Source organism: Cupressus sempervirens, chromosome 1, assembly GCF_028749045.1.
Source record: "Cupressus sempervirens isolate cs-2001-9-10 chromosome 1, ASM2874904v1, whole genome shotgun sequence".
NCBI lineage: Eukaryota > Viridiplantae > Streptophyta > Pinopsida > Cupressales > Cupressaceae > Cupressus > Cupressus sempervirens.
In genome coordinates, this window is record NC_143118.1 from 803,384,011 (window position 1) to 803,409,209 (window position 25,199).

The following is a 25,199-nucleotide window of genomic DNA, read 5'->3' on the forward strand; positions in this document are numbered from 1 at the left end:
AGTCACCTCCTTGGTCACTTCATTGGCACTAGTGGTCATTCTTTCTAATGTGTCAACTGGGGTGGAGTGGTGGCCAAGGCTACAAGACCCCAACCTACTAACCAAATTAGTTATCATGGCACTATTTTTTGTGAGACAATTAACATTGTCTTCTTGAATAGAGTTCACATGATCTACTGTGATTCAAGGAGGTCTTAGACATGGTCATAGTTGTTGAGGGGCTGCCATTTGAGGTTTTTTGTATTTGGGACTTCACCTTGAGATTTTTGTGGTTCATTTTGAGGTTTTTTTAAGGGTTAATATTTGCCTCTTCCATAAGAGATAGCCTTTGGTTTCCTTTGTGTTTACCAAGTCTAGATGTATTTGATTATTAAATGATTATAAAAACACAAATCAATTCAAAAAACCTAAAATAATACAACATACTATACAAAAAACTAAACCAACTATAACTAAACTTTTTGTGGAGGCACATCAAAGATTGTTGGCAAAAAAGATGGATTTAACGTTAAGGAAGGAAAACTTGATTGTGTTTGTGGCCTTTTTTGGAGTTTGTGGTTTTTTGCCTATGAATTTGGGTGTGAGAAATGGCCCAACCCATGGAAAAACAAAAAAAATACCTATAATAATGAGATCATGTTTTATTGGTAAATAAAAATGTGATCGTGTTATGTTTAGTGTGATATTTTTTTAAATTATTTGCTTGGCCTGCTAATGAGCCAAGCCTATATTTGAATTTTATGAAAAGTACACATAACACAACCATGTTATGTGCACTTTTTACATTTTTCCTATGGTGTCCACTTTTTCTCACACCATCTTGGTGCACTCACCCATACCTACTCTTTTAATTTTGACAAGTAGAGGGTTGAGGAGATCAATAAGTTCAATGATGACTTGTAGGATCTTCACAAGAAGGTTGAAGCCATCTAGAAGGATTATAATAGTAAGGCTTCTAAAACCATGGTTGAAAGAGACTTCAATGCTATTATGGAGGTTTCCATTCATCAAATGAATGAAAGAATGGAAAACAACAAAGATTTTTGTAGGAACATCTTGCTACATTGTCATGAAGGCCTCAAAGCCTATAGAAATAACCTCAAAGGTCTACATGAATTGTGTGAGAGCCAGAAGGAGAAATAAATAAACAATGTTGAAAAGGAAGAGCATACTTCTATAGATGTTAATGTTGGCCCTGGTAATAGAACTCATACACCATGAGGAAGAAGACTAAGGCTTAAAGAAGAGAAAAGCCTAAGGATCAATCCAAAATCATTTAATCTTTGCAGAGGCTTGAGAATTTGGAGGCATCTAAGACTATCCTCATATAGTTGGTCTAGTGATTCTTCTTCGCCTTTTTTTTTGGTCTTTCTTTGTTCTTCATTTGGTTAGTCTTCATGTGTCTATTGTTCTTATTTTATTTGTTGTTTAGTGTTTTGGTATGCCTAGTTTGTGTTAACTTCTCTTGGGTCAACTGATGTATTAGACAAAATGATTGAAAATATATCTTTCAAGAGATTGCAAAGGATTTTGAGAGCCCTTCAAAACCTATTTTTACCATTAATAAAAAACACCAAAAAAGTATCACTTTGTAGGTGTGAGAAATTCATTTCTAAATGTCACAATTTTAGAGCCCTTTAGAAGATTAATACTGATTTTTTTATGTTGTCTAGGTTAACATTTGCATGTACAAAAGGGATCTCCAAGTGTGGCCATGAACCTAATATAAAAATTCACACCTATAACTCACTTACTTGATTTTACATATTACAAATAGATTTGGTAAATATTTGAATTGGGAGACACATGCTTTCCATGTTCAAATATTTGGATAGACTAATGAATATTGGTGAATCTAGATTAAGAACCTTAACTAGGCATGCAATATGAGTCAAGTACAATTATTCATTTTTTTATAGCACGATGTATTTTTCCCTTCCATAAATAGAAGTCTATGTGTGTTTTATTATGCTAAATTTTTTTATTTATATCATTTAGTCTTTAACTACACTACCATGTTGATCTCATATGTGTTTTGACAAGTGAGTGTCAACACACTTAAACCATTTACTTAGTTCATGTTAAACTAGTAATACATGTCAAGCACAAAATGTATATATTAGACCATGCTAAATTACAATAAGCATCGAGTCACTAATGTGTTGAGTCACTCAAGTGCCGAGCAGATAGACCCTGCTAAGTGATTCAGGATCCAAGTAAATAGTGGATGTCGAGTGATGCAGGTACCAAGTTAGAGTATACAGAACAGTGCATGCCAAGCATCAAAGACTTCATATGCCAAGTGACACAGTTTTGACATGTTTGTTTATAATGGCACAAATAACTATGTAAACCATTTTTGGGTCAGCTTAAGATTATATTTCAATATTATGGAGATAAAGATGAATTTGTTCTTGGATTCCCTATGCAATTACATGCAACCAATCAGAAAAAGGGAAGGTTTAAGCAGCAAAATGGATGAATCTCAACCATAGATTCATACCTAATCCTAAGCCACCTAAGTCTTCTTAAGGAGGATGAAGCCCTAAACTCTTTATGATAGAGGAGAGTGAATGTGGAAGGAATTAATGGAGCAAACAATATAGTTTGCATGCAGAGCATTCAAGGTGAATTAGAAGTTATGATGAAAGAGTGAAGTTTAGAATCGGTTAGAGAAGAATAGAGAATAGAGAAAAAGATATAGCATTAAGACATTTGATTGTGAAGGATCAATTAGACATTTCTTAGAGTTGATCTATTATTAGGTAAGCAAGTGCCAATTGTAGGATCTATGCTGAGAAATTTTAATAGGTGATTTTAGCTAAATCTCTTAACAAAGTAGTCCTAACAAGTTGTATGAAATCCTTTAACAAGGTGCTTACTTAGTTGTAAGTTGAAGTCCTCTAACAAGGTGTCGAGATCTTCTAACAAGGTGAGACCTAATAGTCTTTGTAAGCCTTTAATAGGTAGACCTTTTACAGGGTAGATCATGTTTCATGGTCAAATCATCGTAACCTTCATTGTATACACTTTATTATTGTAGTAGTGAAGATTTATGGGTGTCATCCCCACCCAGTTTTACCTTCTCATTTGGCGAGTTTCTAGGTAATCATATGTGGTGCTATGTGTGTGAATGCTTACATGGTTATGTGATTTAGATGCATATGCTTTACATGTTATTTCAGCTTTCTTATGTATGCAATGAATGAATGGTGAAATTTTTATGGGTCCAAGGTTAAAATACTAATTCCTCACCCCCCCCCCACCCCCACTCCCTTCTTAGAAATTTACTCTTTCCCCTTGTAATTTCAACAATTGGTATCAGAGCCAATTCTCTAAAAGAGAAGCTTTGTAGCTTTGAGGAAAGATCTTGAAATGAAAGTCTACAAGTTGGGAAAAACTATTGAAAACCAAGAGATTGAAATACATCTCATACTACATCAATTGAATGAGGCAAGAGAGGAACTAAAGAAATCCTTGAAGAGAAGGAAAGAGATTGCAATTGCAAAGAATGACACACTATACAAAGAGATAGATACTACCAAGCTATTTATAGATGGTGACTCCAATGAATCTAATGTAGCAGTTGTAGATCTAATGGAAAAGAGAAAAATCCAAGCTGAAGAAATTAGAATCTTAAGCTAGAGCAAGAATCACAAGCTATACTACTATGTGAGGTAACTGAATAAAAGAAGAAGGCTATGGAAGAAAAAGCCATGACTAAAGAAGAAAAAATAATTTTGGCCAACAAATTGGAAGAGAAGTCAAGAAAGGTAAACAAGATTTCCAACGTGCAATTGGATACCCTAAGTCAAATGATGAATGCCAACTATGAACTAAATGTCAAGGACATTGAGATAACTACATTGAAGTTATAGAATGAACAATTGTAGAGTGACCTAAAGAGAGAAAAAGAATTTGCTAAAAGTTTCAATAAGCCAAATGAAGCCATCAAATAATTTAAGCAATTATTGAGATCCCCTAGACCTAACAATGATACATCATGATTGAGCTACACAAGCACTGAAGAAGGAGAATCATCCAAAGTTGTTGAAGAAAGGAACATCAAAGATAAGAACTCCAAACCTACTTGTCATAATTGTGGTAAGAAAGGACATACTACTAATATGTGTAGAAGCAAAACAAAAAATCAAAATTTCAAGCCTAAGAACATGACTCATTGTCATAAGTGCAACAAGAAAGGTCATCAGGAACATGAATGCAGAACTAGGACCATGCATAAATAAAGATTTGAAAGTTATTTCTACAACTGTCAAAAATGTGGACACATAGCTTTTGAATACAAATCCAAATCTATGTAGTCATCAAACAAGACAACAAAGGTAAGAAACAATGGGAACTCCTATAATTGGGATTATAATACAAGACATAGTTGTTATTATTGTCAAGAATATGTGCATGTTCCTATGAATTGTATAAGGACACACTTTAGTGGCAATTAAAAAAGTGGTTGAGTCAAACTACATGTTTTAGCTATTTGAAGACTGGTCACATCAGTAAATATTGTCCAACTAGGTCAAAGGGACCAAGTTGTAAATTTGATAAAGGTAAAGGCAAGGCATATGTTGAACACATCAAAGATGAGATGAACAAAACATGGAAAAATAAATATGTTTGCAGCACTTCAAATGGAGAAGGGCTCACTTCACCCAATGGGTCAAGTGATCACACCTCATCAAACTAGGCAAATAAAACATATGTGGGATTGATATTTAAAGGTTTAATCATACATCAATTACAAAAAGGAGGTAGTACTAAAAATATTAAATTAGCATGAATGAAGATGCAAGATGTTGTTAGAAATCCAAAACAAATCTTTAAATTTTTTCATTTTGTTACTGAGTATGAAATGTTTCCTATGTATGCCGAGTGGAATGTTAGTTGATGTCAAGCTACCAGACTACCTAGTTGATGTTGAGCTTGTAGTATCTGTTGAGTAATGGAAACATCAATGGATGTTGAGTGAACCTCAAATTCGTTGATGTCAAGCTTATAGTTGTGTAAGCACTCAACATTAAATGTAAGATTTTTGAAGGGTATATGATTGATTTGAGCTCATTTCAAATTTGAGAAAGAGTGAGCAAAGTAGAAGGCAATTCAAAAATCTATTCAAAGGATTTGCAAAGATTCTATTAGTGATTCATGCCAATTCGACATATTTCATAAGGTATTTATAAGTAGTTGAGCTACAAAGTTTCTATTTTCATAAACCCTAGTTTGACAAGATGGCATCTTGTTCAAAAAATGTTGAAAGGAAGGAAGTTTTAAATGTTTAGCTTGTCAATAATGAAGTTAAATAGCCTATATTTAAAGCCATTCCTGACATCACCTATAAACAAGATCCTTCTGACACATTATCCATGATCCCACCAATGTAATAATGGTGCAAGATGTGAACAGATGCTATAACTAAAAAATTGGTAGCATTGGATAAATAGAAGTAGGGTATGCATACAATAGATTTTATGAAAATAGTGTTCTAAAGGAAGAATACAAAATCATAGAGAAAAAGGGCTTGACACAAGCCCTATATTTTTTGAATGTATTTAAGACTGAGTGGATAATATTATGCTAAGCCAAATTCATGAAGTTTCCTTATGGCTAGAAGGAGGACCAATCAAAATAGCTAAGAGAATAATCCATAGGGTTATTGTCTACCCAACCCTAGATCGGTCAAAGACACTCAGGAGTGATTCCAAAGAAGTCATTGAAAAGAACACTGGAGCCAAAAGGAATAAGAGAGGCATGACAATGGATACCATTGCTGATCCATTGTTAAACTTTGTTGTAAGGGTAATCTCACACAAATTCTATCAATCTAGCAGATTGAATAGTGTACCCTACATAGTTTTGGATGTTGGTTACAAATTGTCAAGAAAGATCATACATATGATCTAACAAAACTTCAGCTACAACAACTTATGGAGAATCTTGGAGCTAAAAGGAAAACCAAGAGTACACAGTACAAATTTGGTTCCATGCTAGTTTGTATATTCTTTTATGTACAGAATACATTCCCCTCATTTTGTATTGTAGGTTGGAAGACAAATAGATCAATTGCAGTGCAGATTAATGAGTGCATTGAATAGCTAGGAGAAAACTTTGAAACTATAATGACTAGTTACTTTGAAGATTTCAAGAAGTCAATGAAGTAGAGAATCAGGATTCTAGTTTCCTTAGTGGAGAAACATTATAATGATGTATATTTTATTGTTGATGTTGACTTCACATTTGTACAAGCTACCACCCCAAGGGTAAGATGGTTGAGACCTTTAGGTTATGAGATAAATGTTGATGAAGCCTCAGTAGCCATCACAGCTCTACTAGTAGAGGAAGTAGATAAGACTACTAAAGTTTTTGAAAACTATGAGATGGTGTAACCAAATATTGCTGAAGGCTACCTCCACACTCAAGAATAAGGATAAGCTGGTTAAGAAGCTAAAAGAAAAGTTTGGAGAATGTGCAAAGGAGGAAAAGGAAGAAGAAGAAGAGGATGAAGAGAAAGAACAAACACAAGCACAAGAACCTCTAGCTCTAACTCAAGGCATGGGAGAAGATAAGAAAGAAGAGGAGACTGTAGGTGGTGAGAGAGAAGAAGTCAAGGAAGCACCTTCTACTATCGAGTCAAAGAAAAGGAAGGCTAATGCATGGCCTGTGACAAAGGAAAAGAAGATTGTCAAACCTAGCCAAGACAAGCCCACTACACCTACCACTAGAGCTAACACATGTGAAAACACTCAAAAGGCCAAGGAAAATTCAAAACAAATAGAGTAAGGTGGATAGCAGTAGAAAAGATAGAGAGGGAAATATGTGGCACAACCAGATTCTAATGAAGAGAAGACAGAATCAGATGATAATAGTCAATTCAAGGTGGTAAGTCAAAATCCTCTCTTTGATCTTAAGAACTTATGAAAATTCCAAGAGCAATGTTGATTTATCTAGTTTTAGACATTTTGATTTTGATAAATTGGGAAAAGAAGAGAAAAAAAACAAGTGGAAGAGGCATTATATGCCATGATGTCAAAGTTTAAGAACATTCTACTAGAATTTTCCAACTCAATATTAAAAGGCTTATATGATATTTTTGAGCAAAAATGGCATCATTTTCTGAATGTGGAAAGACAAATTAGGGAAACAAGATTAGCCCAAGTGATGCTAGAGTTGAAAAAGGGACAAATTGCTAAGGCAGTTAAGAATTATACAGTTAGGTTCACACTTAAATATAGATCCTTCAACATTCTTCAAAATAACATTGAAGATGTGGTCAAGAAATCAACTCAAATATGGAAGCTTATTTATGGGTTAACCATTGTGAAGCAAGGAGAAGGTGACCCTTTAGAGGTTAAACATGATGATAGGTATAATGATAATGATAATGACAAGGAAGATGATGATAAGATGATGATAAAGAGAATATAGTTGGGGAAGAGATAGAGAACCAAAAGGATGTTAAGGCAATAACTGAGTAGTAGCAAGATGAACATAGTGTGTAGGACACACAAGTGCCAAGTATTAGTCCTCCCCATGACACAATCAAACCCACTAAAACTATAATTGTTAAGAATGTCTCTGATCCATCAGTTTAGAACACCAATCCTCTTACTACAGAAGACTTAAAGAAGATATTGGATCAGTCTACACTTCAAGCTAAACTTTTTGAAAATCTAGTTTTGGTTAGTGTAGAAGAGTTCCAAGAGGTAGTAACTAAAGCCACAAGGGAGAAGGTGAATCCACAAGAACTACATTCAATCATCCCTTTAGTTACCAATGTACAAACTTTAATTCAAAAAATAGTAGACACATCCACCAAATTGATACAATTAAGAAGAAGGAAAAAGAGAAAGACACTACAATAGGTCAATAGCAGGAAACAAGACAGATAAATTCATCTGTACCTATAGCATAAGAACAAGGTGCTAGCCAAGTCATAGTCATAGACTAGGGAAAGCCTAAAGAGAGTGAGCAAACACCAAAGGTGAAGGAACAAGTGGCCATCCAAGCACTAGCAGCCTTACCAGCATCTTCCACTCCTTCTACTCAAACTCTTCAAAGGTGGAGCACGGAAGCCATTCCATTGCAAATTTCAGTGCCAAGCCCCATCTCATCAAAGGTAGAAAAGGTAATCCATTATGGAGACATAAGCCTTGATGAAGAAATAATTATTCCAAAGTATGACTATGATACTACGACATTGGTGCAAATAGGCATTTTGCAACAAGCCTTAGAAAGGAAAAAGCATCAAGAAATTCTTAAGATAAAACACAAGCAAAAACCAGCACTTCAAGATATAAAGGACATATTTTTAGATGCATCAACCTGCCAACTCTTGAAGATATCAAGCTATTCATAGAAAAACTAACTGATATAGTGGAAAAGGTCACTAATGAAGACCTTGATACAAATGAAAAACTCTTAGAATGGTCTGAAAAGAAGTTTCAAGGCAAGGTAAATGAGAAAATATCCAATGAGATAGCACTACAACAAGTTGCTTTGGCAAAAAATGTTGAGGATGTGAAGAAGGTACTTGAGAATATATTCTCACTGTACACAAAATTATGCAATCCTACACTTTTCACCCAAGAGACCAAAAGTCACATTCTGAGTTTGGAGAGCAAAATATCTACATTAGGTGCAAGCCTACCATCAAATCCAACTCAGAGTGAGAAGTGTTTTAGAACATTACTTCAGACATAGATTTACTTAGCTATCTTAATAGTAGATGAGGCTAATATTAGAACCAAAATAATAAATATTTAGGCTACCCTCACCCCACATATGGAGATAATGCACAAGGAGCTAGGCTATGCTCAAACCCTATTAAAGAAAGACCCCAATCTTTCTACTTTAGATGGTCTAGTGCACCTTGCTACAAAGCTTGTAATCCAAATTAAATCATTGGATGTTGCATGTGATAACTAGGATGTAGCTCTAAGGATAATAATGGACGTAAATAAATCTTTCTTGGACAAACACACTATAAGTGTATAACCCATTTGACATAAGTGTCAAAAAGGGGATAAAGACAAAATGGGGAGATGTATGAACAAAAGAGAAATAAAGAAAAAGGGGAAGCATAGTAGCAGAGTTATATCATTGAGGTGATATATATTTTTGAGAGAAACCAAGAAAATAGGGACAAATATCAGTCAAGAGAGAGCATATCAGATGAAAGAGTATCAAATGCAGTGCATTAAAGTCAAAGGGAGCACAGATTTTGGATACAAATCAGATAGATTAACTCAGGGGGAGTTATAAAATTTTGAGGTATACAAGTTAATGCAAAATTTTGAAATTTTGAAGTTTTGTATATATGCCAAGTCATGGATATGTTATGCTCAAGGGATTAAGGTTGACCATGAATATTCAAGTGTTTTTGATACTCATGTCAAAGGGGGAGCTTGTTGATCTCAGATTGGTTTTGACAAGTGAGTGTCAACACACTTAATCCATTTACTTAGTTCATGTCGAACTAGTAATACATGTCGAGCACAACATGTAAATATTAGACCATGTCAAGTTACAATAAGTGCCAAGTCACTCAAGTACCAAGCAGATAGACCCTATCAACTAAATTAGGAGCCAAGTAAACAATGGATGTTGAGTGATGCAAGTGTTGAGTCATAGTATACAAAATAGTGCATGCCAAGCATCAGAGACTTCATATGTCGAGTGACATAGTTTTGACATATTTGTTTGTAATGTCACAAACAACTATATAAACTATTATTTAGCTGACTTAAGATTATATTTCGATATTATGGAGATAAGGATGAATTTATTCTTGGATTCTCTATGCAATTACATGCAACCAATCAGAAAAAGGGAAATTTTAAGTGGCAAAATGGATGAATCTCAACTATAGATTCATACCTAACCCTAAGTCACCTAAGTCTTCTTAAGGAGGATAAAGCCCTAAACTCTTTATGATAGAGGAGAGTGAATGTGTAAGGAATTGAAGGAGAAAACAAGATAGATTGCATGCAAAGCATTCAAGGTGACTTTAGAAGTTATGATGAAAGAGTGAATTGCAGAATCAATTAGAGAAGAATAGAGGATAGAGAAAAAGATACAGCACTGAGACATATGATCATGAAGGATCAATTAGACATTGCTTAGAGGTTATCTGTTATTAGGCAAGCAAGTTCCAATCATTGGATCTATGATGAGACATTTTAACAAGTGATTTCAGCTAAATCTCTTAATAGAGTAGTCCTAACAGGCTATATGAAATCCTTTAACAAGGTGCTTACTTAGTTGTAAGTTGAAGTCCTCTAACAAGGCACACTTCTAACAGGGTGTTGAAATCCTCTAACAATGTGAGACCTAACAATCTTTCTAAACCTTTTACAAGGTAGATCATGTTCCATAGTCAAATCATTGTAACCTTCATTGGATACACTTTATTACTATAGTAGTGAAGATTTGTGGGTGTCATCCCCACCCCAACTTGGATGGATTTTAGGTAATCATATATGGTGTTATGTGTGTGAATTCTTACATGGTTATGTGATTTAGATGCATATGCCTTACATGTTATTTCAGCTTGCTTATGCATGTAATGAATGAATGGTGAAAGTTTTATGGGTCCAAGGTTAAACTACTAATTCACAACCCCCCCCCCCCCTTCAAAAGTTTACTCTTTCCCCTTGTAATCTCAACATACCTTGTCTTGTAATCTTAATTAAGTTGTGCTAATATCAATTCACATCAACTAGTAAAAATCAAGATAGTGAAAGTCAATGCAAGGAAAAAAATCTAACATTTTCAAGGCTCATATTTATAAGTGTGAAGGTGATCTAGATCACATTTGTACCCATAAACCTAAACTAGGGTAACCAAAATGTTTAGGGATTGAGATCAATTTCTATCAATGTGCTCTACTAGGGTTTGGGTTGAAAGTAGATGAATCCCTTTGCTAGGGTTTTTATGGCTTATGTCTAAATCCTTATTGGTTTGCTGCCTGTCATACTATATTTACTATAGGACTAGTTTTCATTTACAATGGTCTCAGCCTTCTCTAGGACAATAGTTGATGTTGGTGTTGGAGTTGCTACTATTGGAGAAAAAGGCTCTATCAAATATATGCTCATGTAAGTTCATTCCAAGGGTGTTCCATGAGGCAATTCCTCTCCTAATATTATTTTCAATGTCAAGGAGTTTGATAGTGCATGCAGTTGGCTAGAATAACAAACCTTGATTAGGTATTTTGTGGGCCGCACTCCTTCTAAAAGCATGTTATGGGAATGGGTTTCCAAGGTCTAGAAATCTCAAGATGTACACCTTGAAGGCATTCAAAGTCTTGCCAAATGAATTTTCCTTTTTTTCTTTGGCACTCAAAGCCAAGTTGAACATATTTTTATTCGAGGTCCCTGGACTATCAGGTTCTCTCTTCTGGTTTTCTAGCATTAGTCATGTGATTTTTTTATTTTTGATGCCTACAAGCTGAAGGTGCCTATTTGGGTCAAGTTCCCTTGGTTTCCTATCTCATTTTAGTCTTTTTCACCAAACATTGCCCAAACTTTTGGCAAGTTTGTGTGCTTTGAACTAGACAAGTTTTTCAATGCTCAGCCCCAACATAGGGTTTGTGTTATGTTCAACTCTCGAGGGACCTCAAAGATTTAGCGGATATCCAAATAGGTGCACCAACTTCACTCATAAGGTGCTTTACCTAAACCTTTTGAATTCCTATTATCGGTGCCAGCTCATGGAACACAAGATTATTGATTGTCCCTTGTTGGAACGTAACCGCCCACCATTCCTAGAAGCCAAACTAGTTGTAGCTGCCCAAAAAGATGAATGGACTACCATTATTAAAAAAAAAAGTATTCTAATGTGGCTAAGGAAAGATCCTTTCCCTCAGATAATGATCACCCCAGCTCAAGCATGGTGTTATCGGAGCCTTCAATCCCTCTACTCCCATTGCCACTAGTTTCAAGCCTTGGTGCTCAAGGGAAAATGGACATTCATACCATCAACCCATAGCCTCTATGGATTTGAGCACCAAAAGTAGCATTAATGATTTCATCACAAACCCTTCATTAGTCTTGTAGCCTAGAAGGTCATGATGAGGTTCATGATAATGGAAAGAAGATATGGTGGGTCATGTCTCTTGGTGACCTATCATTTGATGATCCCACATTTTTTCATAATAGCTTATCCTCTCTTAATGATGAGGAAGACATACAAGTTGGGTTCCCATGAATTGTCTCTCATGGAATGTGCGGGGGCTAATAGACCTCCCTAGAAAATATTTTGTTTGTGACACTAGGAATCATCTTGGTCATGTTGATGTGCTTTGTCTTCAAGAAGTTAAAGTGGCTAGGTTTCTTCTCACCTTAGCATGTCCTACTATTTGGTTAGATAGTGCCTTATTTTCTTCCCAGCATGAGGCCAAATGAGGTGGTGTTGTTGCTCTTCTCTCCCCTCATTTACTTTCTTATTTTGTTTCACATGGCTTTGACCCTCTACATAGGGTTCCTTGGATTTTTTTGTCCTTTTAGAATCATTCTTTTGGTATTGTTAACATTTATGCCCCCAATGATGTTGAACGTTCACACCTGTGGCATTGGTTGGCAAATCATTTGCCAGCTGGGACTTGGGTTTTTTATGGGAACTTCAATATGATTGAGTTGGCTATTGACAAGGAAGGTCTTTTGCATTTTTTATAAGTAGCTGACAAAAGAGAAGCCTGGTTTTACATGCACAATAAGCTAGGGACTTCATATCCCAATACTAACCATCATTGGTCTGATGGGGTTTGGCATACTTGGTCCAACTTTTGAGTTGGGTCAGATATAATATTAAAGAGACTTAACAAGGTTATTTTATAAGCTTATTCCTTTTTTTCCTTTTCACATGAGCATTTTGTCACCCCTCTACCATATGTGACCCTTTCAGATGATTACCCCATCATCTTTTCTATCACTTGGCACACAGCTCAGCCTTGTCCTTGCAAAACTAAGTTTTATCTCAATACTTCCTTTCTGTACCATTCACTAATTATTGCCCACATTCTGATAGTTTAAAATCTTGAGCCTCGACCCCTCACTCAGGTTGGGTGGATTGAATGGTGGAATGATGTCATTCTCTATATTGCAAGATTTCTTTGCATTTATAAGAGACAATTGACCATATACTACAAAAGATCTTATGAAGCCACAACTAAAGATTTGCATATAGCCTCAAAGGCCCTTGCCATGAATCTATTTGATACAGATCTTCAAGTTTGTCTTGCTAATCTTCGACACCATAAACTAGTTGTAGACAATTATGCTACTAGAGGAGCTAAGATCAAAGCTCATCTCCATTGGTTGGAGGCTGGTGATCAAGCTTCCAAAGATTTTTTCAATATGGTGCAAGCTCACCATTTTATGATTAGCATCAAATACATAAAGGATGACCAACAAGTTATTTTTGACCTATGTAGCATCCTTTAGGATTTTGTGTTCCATTATGAGAAGATTTTCACTACTCAAGAGACCTTGATTGTTTTTTACCAAGACTTACAAGATTGCCTTGTTGCTACTTCCAATAGGCAGGCTCCTGAGAAATATGCCTCTTATGAGAAAAATCTTATGCTTGCCAACCTCAAGGAAGCTATCATGTCCATGAATAATGATAAGGCCCCTAGTTGTGATAGTTTCCTATGTGAATACTACAAAATCCTATGGGATGATGTTGGCCCTGATCTTCATCAAGTGTATCATGAAGCTTACATTTCTAATTCTCTAGGTAGCATTATTAAAAAGGGTAATATCAAATTCATACCTAAAGCTAGTGATCCTCAAGAAATCTACAACTAGAGGCTCATCACTTTGTTGAATGTCTCCTACAAGATCATTTTCAAAGCTCTCTCTCTTAAAATCTGGTAATTTCTCCCTTGGATGGTTCATCCTAAATAGACTGGCTTCTTTAAGTCCAAATGCATCTTGGACAATATTATTGTTGTTTGGAAAGGTATTGAGTGGGTTTGGTAGTTCAAATAGCAAGCCTTATTTCTTAAGATTGATTTTGCCAAAGCTTATGACTAGATTGAATGGTCTTTCATTTTAGCCATGCTTTAAGCACTAGGATTTGGTCCTATCTTTTTGCAATCAGTCCAGATGCTCTTTGGTGATGCCTCTTCTTGTATTACCATTAACAATCGGCAATCTAAAGCCTTCGAGCTCTACAGATATATTTTTCAAGGCTTCCCTTTAGCACCCTCTCCTTATGTGTTGGTAGCTAAAGGTTTTGGCTATCTTCTTGCTAATGTTGTCTCTTAGGATCTAGTACATGGCATTTCTCCTTCAAATTCAATGACACAACTCATGAATGGGCATTTTGTTGATGGTTCCTTCCTTACCCTTTTGGAGGATGAAGATAATATTTCCAACACCTTACAATGTTTTGATACTTTTTGCCTTGTCTCTAGGTCTGCTATTCAATGGCACAAAACCCTTTTCTATAGGCAGTCCTTTTTGACATGACCTCAATGGCTACAACACTATGAGTGGAACTGGGTTCAACATGGTGAAATCTTGAAGTTCTTGGGCATTCCTTTTTCATTTCAAGCCTTCCTTGTGGAGCTATAAGATTTTGTCCTGGCACAATTTGAGAAGAAATTGAACTATTGGATCATCGTGCCTCTCTCTCTTGTAGGAAATTTCAGATTTTTTTCTAAATTGTGGCTTACACATGTCTATTGCTCCTCATGTTTTCCCCTTCCAAATCTTCATACCTCAAGCTTGTGCACCTCCTACGAGATTTCCTATGGCCTTCTAATGTTGTGCATGATGGCTTTCACAATGTTGTTTGGGACTTCTGTTGTTTGCCCAAAGACTCTAGTGGTCTTGGATTTATTTCCACTTGCAAGTAAGGGATTTCCCTCTATAATAAGTGGTTCATTTAAGCTCTCAATGGTGATGAGGCCTAGAACATCCTATTGCAGCATTGCATTTCTTTAGGCTTTCTGGTCCACTAACCTTCTTGGAAGGGGATTAGCCTTTAGATCCTTCTTGTGTCCTCTGAAACTATGCAAATTTAGGTCACTTTTTTTGCTAAAATAATTTGGAAATCCTATGAATCCATTAATTTTTGGCTTCCCTTGGTTAGTAATGGGTTCAGAAATGGGCTCTCTATGAACTAGCAAAACTTGTGGTGGTCTCCCTTACTTGTTGTTCAAGGTGTTTCACTTGTTAGAGTAAATAATTAATTAATTATTAATTATTTATTCTATTACTTAAGCTTACTTAGGTAAATGCATTTTATACATTAGTTTTAGTCTAGGAGTTAGTTATAATTTGTTAACAATACGGGAGTTTTTTCTCTCCTAAGTCATACTTATCCTCTCACCTTGTTCGAGGACTTTCCACCTCATGTGGATTGATGCTTAGTTGTCACACTTATCTTCTAGTGTCTTCTAGCTTGTTCTAGGAGATTCCTTGAGCTCTTTATATTCAAGCTTCCTCATTGTATTTCACAACTGATATCATATTTTGTATATTGTAAATACATATTTTCTTGTGTTTCAATATCTTTTTCTCTCTCATGTCTATTTAGGGTTTTTCCCTTGCTCCACACTGAAATGTCTCTTTTCTGATTTTACATGATATTTCAAGCCTCAAATCAGATCTTTAAAATCAAACAACTAATATCCCAAAGATCCACCAATTTTTCAATAAAACCCAAATCGGGTATGCCAGAAATTGTGCCAAAAGCTTCACAGCTTCACCTATTATTAATAAATCTGAAAGTGGAAATTTTTATAGAAATTTCAGCAGCATAAAAGCCTACAAAATGACATTTCCATATCCGTATAGCCTTTACACAAAAGTTCTCAAATGTAGGACAAAAACTATGCTCATCGGGCTCCCGAAATTAACACAAAAATGCCTGAAAAACACCACAAAAACACTAATAATCTATCTCAGAAGTTTAATCACATCCCAATACATATATTCAGCTCTATTTTAACACCTTAAAGTCTGAAATACAGAAGCAACCCAAACTGATATGAAATACTCAACTGTAAACACCAAACTCATACAAAAAAACACACCCAAAAACTCACAAATCTGCACTGTTCAGCACAAAGGCAAACTCTGTATGAGCATGCACATGGAATGGCTTCAAACTCCCATCCTTAGCCTTCTTGAAAACCTGCAAACTCCCATTCTTGGGTCTCCCTGGAAACCTACAAACTCCCGTTCTTGGGTCTCCTTCTCCACAGGTTTGGCAGCCTCTGAAGAATAACAAAGAATGAGCAAAAATCAAGTTCTGGAATCCCCCCAAAATGCCTCCAAACCCCTTAAAAGAGGGCATAACTATAACTCACGTCAAAGAGAGGTTAATGAAACATATTTTAATAATGATTTTCATTTATTAGTCCAACGGTTTCCAAAGATTAACCCCCTTTTTCTGAAACTTCACTTTCTTGGGCCTGCCTGCCTTAGCAAAGATTATTATTTTTTAATTATTTGAAAAGGGGACATGACAAGTCCTCCCCTCCCAAACATTGTTTTTCCTCAAGCAATGGCTAAACAATAAACCAATCAATCCACCTGGATCCCAAATGTAGTCATGAACTATACTACTACCAATTAACACAGGCTCCTGCAATATCCTCTGCAATATGACCAAGAGGAATCCATAATCAAACTGACAATTATAGCTCAACCAAACTCCAAAATCACAACTTCCACAGTCAGAAACCCACGAGAGACAAACTCTTAGAACATCAAAACCCAAGTAAAGTGGACTACCAACATAGTAAATACCATCAATGCATTCCACTGGCCTATATGGAATGTACAATCCAACTTTGCAACAATGGTGAATGCTCTCAAATAAAACTATACCAAGTATGGAGAATCCACACACTATACAACTCCTGCAGCCAACACAACTCTGTAGATCATCGACCATTGTCTCATAACCATAACTCCCATGCACCCCTGATGGTGAAAAGCCATCACAAGATAAACAACAAGAAATGGAACCCAAACCAAATTTTCCTGCCATCAACTCCTCAACACAAGGATCAATTGCTAACTGATGTACATACCCTACAATATAATGTTGATTAAAAAAACCAACCTTAGTCAACAGCTCACCATGAACAAGTGATATAACCCATTGTGACTAATCCCTAGCTAAGCCAGGAGATGTCATAGCCAAAGGAGTAGAATCAATAACAACACCTGCTGAAGCATCACTCCAAAACTCCTGCTCTAAGTCATGTATTATCAAGCTATCAACTGTAGAACCTATCACCATGTCATGCCCATCACAACCCTCATCCTGAGGTGTCAAACTATCCCATAACTAATGACAAGCACTAGGAACCAAAGTACATCTTTGTATCATCATCTCATCAACATGGTCATCAAAGGTAAATTGATGAGTGTACCTCATAGTGTAATGCTGATAGAATGTGCCAATCTCAGTCAATGGCTCAGACTGTAATCCAGATGAAACTAACTGCAATTGATCATTAACCATGTTGGAACTAACTACTACCTCCGAAGATATCACCAAGGGAGTAGTATTACTAGTAGGAACCATGCCAACTGCCGACTCACCAACATCACACATGATCTTTGATACATCTCTAGTCTCCGTGCCTTCAGTACTAGAGGCCACCACCCTGTCAGGCATACAACAATATGCTACAACACCCAACTCAACTAAACCTAACTCTAGTGGGAATGAACCTGATATGCCAATGTTAGTATCAAGGATGGATGCATCCCGATCTCCACTATCTCTGACAACCTCGGCCATGGACATCCTCGAATCACCAAACACCATAGCTTGTGACTATATAGAATCAGGTAAATACTGTAGTCACTCTAACTCCATGGTCACCTTAGCCAAATGAAACTGTGACTCCTTGAAAGCCAACTGTGTACTCTCAAGAATCTCAGAAGTCACCTCAAGCTGCTCAGTAAGCTCACTCACCTCATCTTCCTTGGCCAACAATGCATCATATGCTGTACTACCCCACTCCATAAGATAATCTCTGTCGGCTACCAACTGCATATAATTCTATCTCAAAATCCGAATAGCCTCCCATAAAGATTGGATCTCTGTCAAGGAAAGATAACTTCCTTCCTGCTCATCACTAGTAGGAGAACCCCATCCATAAACTGCTAACAACTGACGAGCAGCATCAAAATGTTGGCAAGTGATAGCAATGTCTCGGTCACTAACTCTCAACTGATTAGACACATGATGGCACTGGCTTGATTGTCTCCTACAAACCTCCTCTGATGCACTGTCTAAAGGAGTATAATCAAAGTCACTAGTCTCTAGAGTATTACAATCCATATCCTGTGAATCAAATCTAAAGCTCATATCAACATACGGAGTATTAAAAACATTAGCACTGATGTCCAACTCCTCTGCACCCAAGGAAACTAAGTTTTCAAAACTGCCCACTACATCCTCCAGGATGTCATCAATGCCAATATGATCCTGGGACTCATATGTACACACTGCCAAATATGAAAGATCATCAACACATTCCAGCAAATATGGTCGATTGGGTATATGAACAAAGCCCAACATCGGTGTATAAAAACTAATACCAACATCAGACAAGATACTGGCACAAGAAAAGACAACACCTTGTAATCTGCTAATCAAATCCATGATAGCACCCAAACAAACACTGCTACCAAAAAGTGTTAAAGATCTCCTGTCAACTGAATCCCAAATGCCAATATAACAATCTCGAGTCCATATCCGTAAACTAGAATCAACTGGTAACTCAAGCAAACTCCTCACCTGAGTAATATGACCAATACCAACTAACTCCACATACCTGTCATGATGAGATAATGAAGTCACAATACTATCTTTGTTCACCTTCAGCTGGCTGGACAAATCATGTGAAGTACTACCAGCCTCAACCTCATGTGGTGAAGCATCTAACTGTGCCTAGTAGTCTTTCTCAGCAAAATCATGAATTCTCAATGTCTTCTCATCTCTACCAGGTATCTCACCATCCTGCACAACAACATCCTCATAATCATCATCTGAACCCACTACACTATAGTCACTGCCTGTTGTAACTATACCATCCTGAATACCTGTGGCATCACCCTTTTACGACCTGTAAACAATTGTCTCAATTTGGGTATCAAGTTGACCATTACTATCAATCTGTGTAATATCCTTTCCCACCAACTCCTATGGCAGAGTAGAATCTGAGACCTCTACCTGGCTATCAGCTAGTTTCTCAAACTCTTCATGCAAGTTCTTGGTAATTGTGTCATTTGCCCTGTGAGAAAATCTATCAAATAGAAATCTAGTCAACTTATCCACCTTAGCTGGGTCAGACAACATGTCATTCATTATATGGTGGTGCTCAATCAACTGTTCAGACATGTCATGGCTTATTTTCATAAGTTTATCACGAATGTCTAAATAACCATCCTTTCTACTGTTTTGACTCTGGATATCAATTGTCCAAGATCGTGTCCTCTGAGACTCTGTACTATACCTGTCCATTCTGGATAAAGTAGAGTGTAACCCCAATAGGATATAACTTCTTCAAACACCAAGAACTAACATGCAAATGATTAGAAGTAGCATGCAGCCATAGATTTTGACATGCAACTGATTAGAAGCAACATGCAACCACCAAATTCACCAAGAACTAACATGCAAATGATTAGAAGTAGCATGCAACCATAAATTTTTTCATGCAGCTGATTAGAAGCAACATTCAATCATCAATTATGACATGCAAGATCTGGGTAGTTGTCAAAAATGCAAGATCTAGGTAGTTGTCAAAACTGACATGCAAACTTCTACAACCACCAAATTCACCAAGAACTAAGATGAAAATGATTAGAAGTATCATGCAACCATAAATTTTGACATGCAGCTGATTAGAAGCAACATGCAACCATAAATTATGACATGCAAGATCTGGGTAGTTGTCAAAACTGACATGCAACTTCTACAAACCCTTAGGCTGGCAAGATCATGGCTCTGATACCACTGAAATGTCCCTTTTCTGATTTTACAGGATATTTCAAGCCTCAAATGAGATCTTTAAAATCAAACAACTAATATCCCAGAGATCCACCAATTTCTCAATAAAACCCAAATCAGGTATGCCAGAAATTGTGCCAAAAGCTTCACAGCTTCACCTATTATTAATAAATCTGAAAGTGGAAATTTTTACAGAAATTTCGGCAGCATAACAGCCTAAAAAATGAAATTTCCATATCTGTATAGCCTTTACACAAAATTTCTCAAATGTAGGACAAAAACTATGCTCATCGGGCTCCCAAAATGAACACAAAAATGCCCAAAAACACCACAAAAACACTAATAATCTATCTCATAAGTTTAATCATGTCCCAATACATATATTCAGCTCTATTTTAACACCTTAAAGTCTGAAATACAGCAGCAACCCAAACTGATATGAAATACTCAACTGTAAACACCAAACTCATACAAAAAAACACACCCGAAAATCCACAAATCTGCACTGTTCAGCACAAAGGCAAACTCTGTATGAGCATGCACATGGAATGGCTTCAAACTCCCATCCTTAGCCTTCTTGGAAACCTACAAACTCCCGTTCTTGGGTCTCCTTCTCCACAGGTTTGGCAGCCTCTGAAGAATAACAAATAATGAGCAAAAATCAAGTTCTGAAATCCTCCCAAAATGCCTCCAAACCCCTTAAAAGAGGGCATAACTGTAACTCACATCCAAGAGAGGTTAATGAAACATATTTTAATAATAATTTTCATTTATTAGTCCAACGGTTTCCAAATATTAACCCTCTTTTTCCGAAACTTCACTTTCTTGGGCCTGCCTGCCTTAGCAAAGATTATTATTTTTTAATTATTTGAAAAGGGGACATGACACACACTCTTCTCTCCTTGGCTTCCCTTTGATAGGTTTTTTCAAGCAAGTGATCTTGGGCATCTTCGGAGTTGTATTTCATCAACTCCAACATGGTATCAAAGCCTCCCTATTGTTGCTTCGTTGAAAGATTTTTGAAGCCGTGATTCAGAGACACAAACCCTAGTTTGTTTATGCATTTTTCTTCAAATCAGGGGAACAACAAATTTTTGGAGCACATTGGACCCAAACGGATGCTGCCCTTGGATTCAAAATGAATTTTTTAGCTAAGATCCATATAAAACTTTTTGTTTTTGGAGACAGGGCTCCTGGAGGCAAAAAAATTTAGATTGGAGGGCTTCCGTACAGTAATATGGCTGATCAGTATCAAAAAAATAAAAATAAAAAATTTCAAAGGCACCGCCACTACTGCACCACCGTAGGGCCACAATCATGCCACCAACGCTCAGCCTGTGGGCCATCATAGCTAGTTGTGTGGCCATAGCACCACAATGGTCTGGCTGTCGCACCGCAGTGGCCTGGCCGCCACCCACCACCGGCGATGCCCCCACTTTCTATCGTTGACACTCTGCTCAACTTCTGTTTCCACTGCCTACGCTCAGATTCTGCTGCTCTGCTCCACCCATGACCTATCAGTGCCCACATGGAAGCCTACGTCAAGTCTAGTGAGGACATTAGGTACAATCTACGTCACCAGACCACGTGGGATATTTCAGTTGCTCAGCATGTGACACGTGGTGAGTCTACCACGTGGCACTTGCCATGTCAACCATACCTACCATGTGGCACTACCATGTGGTAGCCATGTGGCCCTTCTTTTTGGCATTGACAAGCCCCAAGCCATCAAATTTAGCATAGTGTTTAGCTGACATTAGCATGACATCAGCACTACATCACCTCTTGCACATCTCCTAGGTCCTTTTTGACCTACTCTTGGTTTTTTGGCCATAACTTGAGCATACAGAGGTATTTTTCCGATCCATAAGAAGCACCAAAAAGCTGGTTTTGAGACAAAGACATTGGTGTAGGTATTTTTAGGTTTTGATGTAGTTTTATTGCCCATTTTTTTAGTTTAAGTCCAAAGTTATGTTTTAGACTTTGGCATGCATATCTTTTGCATCCCATGTCAATTTTTTGAAAACATTATATTTTTGGAAAGTTGATTTTGTCATCTTTTCAGAAATGTAGTCATTTTCCTTAGATTTTGGCCCATGCTCTTTTTATCATATTTTTGACATTTTTGCTCTATGGTGGATATCTTGGGTGTTTTAGGTCTGAGGATCATTTTCCTAGCATGGTTTCTTTTGTTTGGGCTGTACTTTCTTTTGTGTTAGCTTTACCTTTGTTCTAATCATTGTAGAAATCATTTGTAAGCTCTTTTGTATATGCACTAAGATAAAGTTTCACTTTTGCATTTGGATTCATGAACATTATTTTTGAGTCAATTGTACTTGCATTATTTTTATAAAGCACCATGAGGGGGATAGTTGTTTGCTATTTTAGGCCTTCTCCCTTTGTCAAGTGAGTGTCCCTTCCATGACATTAGCCCCATGCAGTGTCATTGTGACTGTGTCTTTATAGGTGTTTGTACCTCTTCCTCTCTCATCATTCTTGGTTCATCTATAGGAGATCTTTGGCCCACCTCCTTAGTTGCTTGTCATCTCACCTCATCTGCATTAAGGGGGGGTTATGCTATTGTTCTAATGCATCTATGGTTCAATGGCTCAATAGTGTGAACTATGTATTCAGTGGTTGATCCTATATACAAGGCAATTGCAGTGGCTAGCTACCTACGCATTTCGGTGAGATGGATCATCTACCATATAGACATGCTTAGTTTGTGCCTTCTTCTTCTAATGCATCTATGGTTCAATGGCTCAATAGTGTGAACTATGTATTCAGTGGTTGATCCTATATACAAGGCAATTGCAGTGGCTAGCTACCTACGCATTTCGGTGAGATGGATCATCTACCATATAGACATGCTTAGTTTGTGCCTTCTTCTTCCATGGAGGTTCTTCAGATCAACAATTTTCTTTTTGATGGAAGATTTTACGACTCTTCATGCTTCAATGATGCTCTTCATGATCACTTTTTGTTCCTATTTTAGGGGACATTTCCCTAGTTGGAGGCTTCTTCAATTCTTCACTAGGTTCTTACCTCTTTTTGGGGGAGGGTTTTTTCCACGTGGTTTTCTCTTTTTCCCATTTTTAGAGGTTGCATCTTTTGCATTGTACATGGGTACCTAACATGGCCTTGTTGCCAAACCCATTCTACATTTCTACATTTTTTAGTTTTGTGAGCTTAAGGCATTTCCCTAAGTTGCACTTAAAGGGGGGTGTTAGAGTAAATAATTATTTATTTATTTATTATTTATTCTATTACTTAAGCTTACTTAGGTAAATTCATTTCATTTATTAGTTGTAATCTAGGAGTTAGTTATAAGTTGTTAATAATACGGGAGTTTGTTCTCTCCTAAGTCAAATGTATCCTCTCACCTTGTTCGAGGACTTTCCACCTCATGTGGATGTATTCTTAGTTGTCACACTTATCTTCTAGCATCTTCTAGCTTGTTCTAGGAGATTCCTTGAGCTCTTTATATTCGAGCTCCCTCATTGTATTTTACAACTGATACCATATTTTGCATATTGTAAATACATATTTTTTTGTATTTCAATATCTTTTTCTCTCTCATTTCCATTTAGGGTTTTTCCCTTGCTCCACGCTCTTCTCTCCTTGGCTTCTCTTTGACAAGTTTTTGTATGCAAGTGATCTTGGGCATCTTCGGAGTTGGATTTCATCAACTCCGACATCACTAGCTAAAATTCAAAGAGCCAGTGTGTTGCACTTATTCTGAAGGGGCATCAAGACTCCCAAAGATTTATTTTCTTGGGTTACTATGAGCCTTCACTCATGGAAAGACCTGTAGGTGTAGTTCAAACTTATCTATTCATATCAACAGATAATTGATCTTCTAGTTTCTATAGTGCATACCCATTTGTTACACAAGATTGGTATTCACTCATCTCGCCCATGGGGGAAAGATTGGAAGTGGTATCCTTCCACTCCTATGATTAGTTACAAACCCAAGTTGTGCTATCAGTGGTTGGTTCCCCACTTGCAATGGTTGATACTCTTAACCAGTAATGACATTTGCAATCTTTTCATAAGACTTGGAGTCTTAGATTTGCTACAATTTAGCACACCATCACAAAGCCAAAGATTTTTACTTTTCTTGGTGTCTCCTTTTCCAAGGGCTTCCCTTGGGCCCTTAGCTCTAGCATATGTGAGTCTTGTATCCTAGATGCCCCTTTTGTGGCCATCCTGAGAGTTTCCTACATATTTTTTGGTTTTTCTAGCGATCCCAGCATTATTGGCTCTAGATCCATGATTTTTTCAAGAATTTTCATCTGGAGGCTTTTATTATGCATATGGTTGTGCTGGGAGATTTAGCTAGGCTACCTTCTAACTATTCCCAGATATGGCATGCTTTTAGAATAGAGATTTTATTTACTATTTGGAAGGACCACAATATTGTTTTATCTCTCACATCTTTCTTGATATACATGTTGCTATGTACTCTAAAGCACATATTTGCAATAATTTCATGATGTAGATCCAAGTACAAATAGATAAGGTGACACTAGAGGTGATCCATTTGCAAGATCTTTTAGTAGATTAAGGAAATGCCCCTTGTATGGTTGCCAGTGTATCACTGGATGCCTTGTCTAGTGATTGCACTCCTCCTTGTAGTTGCCAAAGACATCATAGTAGTTATGCCTGTCACTCGCATACTCCCAAGTCATAGCCTCATCTCCACTCTTCCAATGGTAGTTTCAATGGCCATCATTTCTTGGCCTCATATCCATGGAGGTTGGGCTCAGGTTGGTCCCCTATGGCTCCTCCTGTTATCGCTGATGTGGGTTGGTCATCTACACCTTGAGATCCCAAGTTGGCCTTCCCTCGATTGGATCTATCTATCTCTCCACCAAGGCCAGAGGGAAAAAAAGAAATTAATGATGTTGATGCTTTAGCTAATGATGGTTGGGCTCCTCCTAAGACAACTATCAACCCCAAGGACTTCTAAGGTTCTAATGATAAAGACCCTTCCTTGGCTGGCATTACTCTTGCAGCCTAAGGGCTTTCTATATTTTGCTAATGTTTTTTGATGAATAGTTGTATTTTTCGGCCTAGTGTCGAGTGAACTCATGGGGTGATCTTGTATTCCTTGGCCCATTTTTTGTGGATATTTATCTTTAATATTTAATTAATATAGAAGGTATATTCATCAAAAAAAATTATGAATGTAT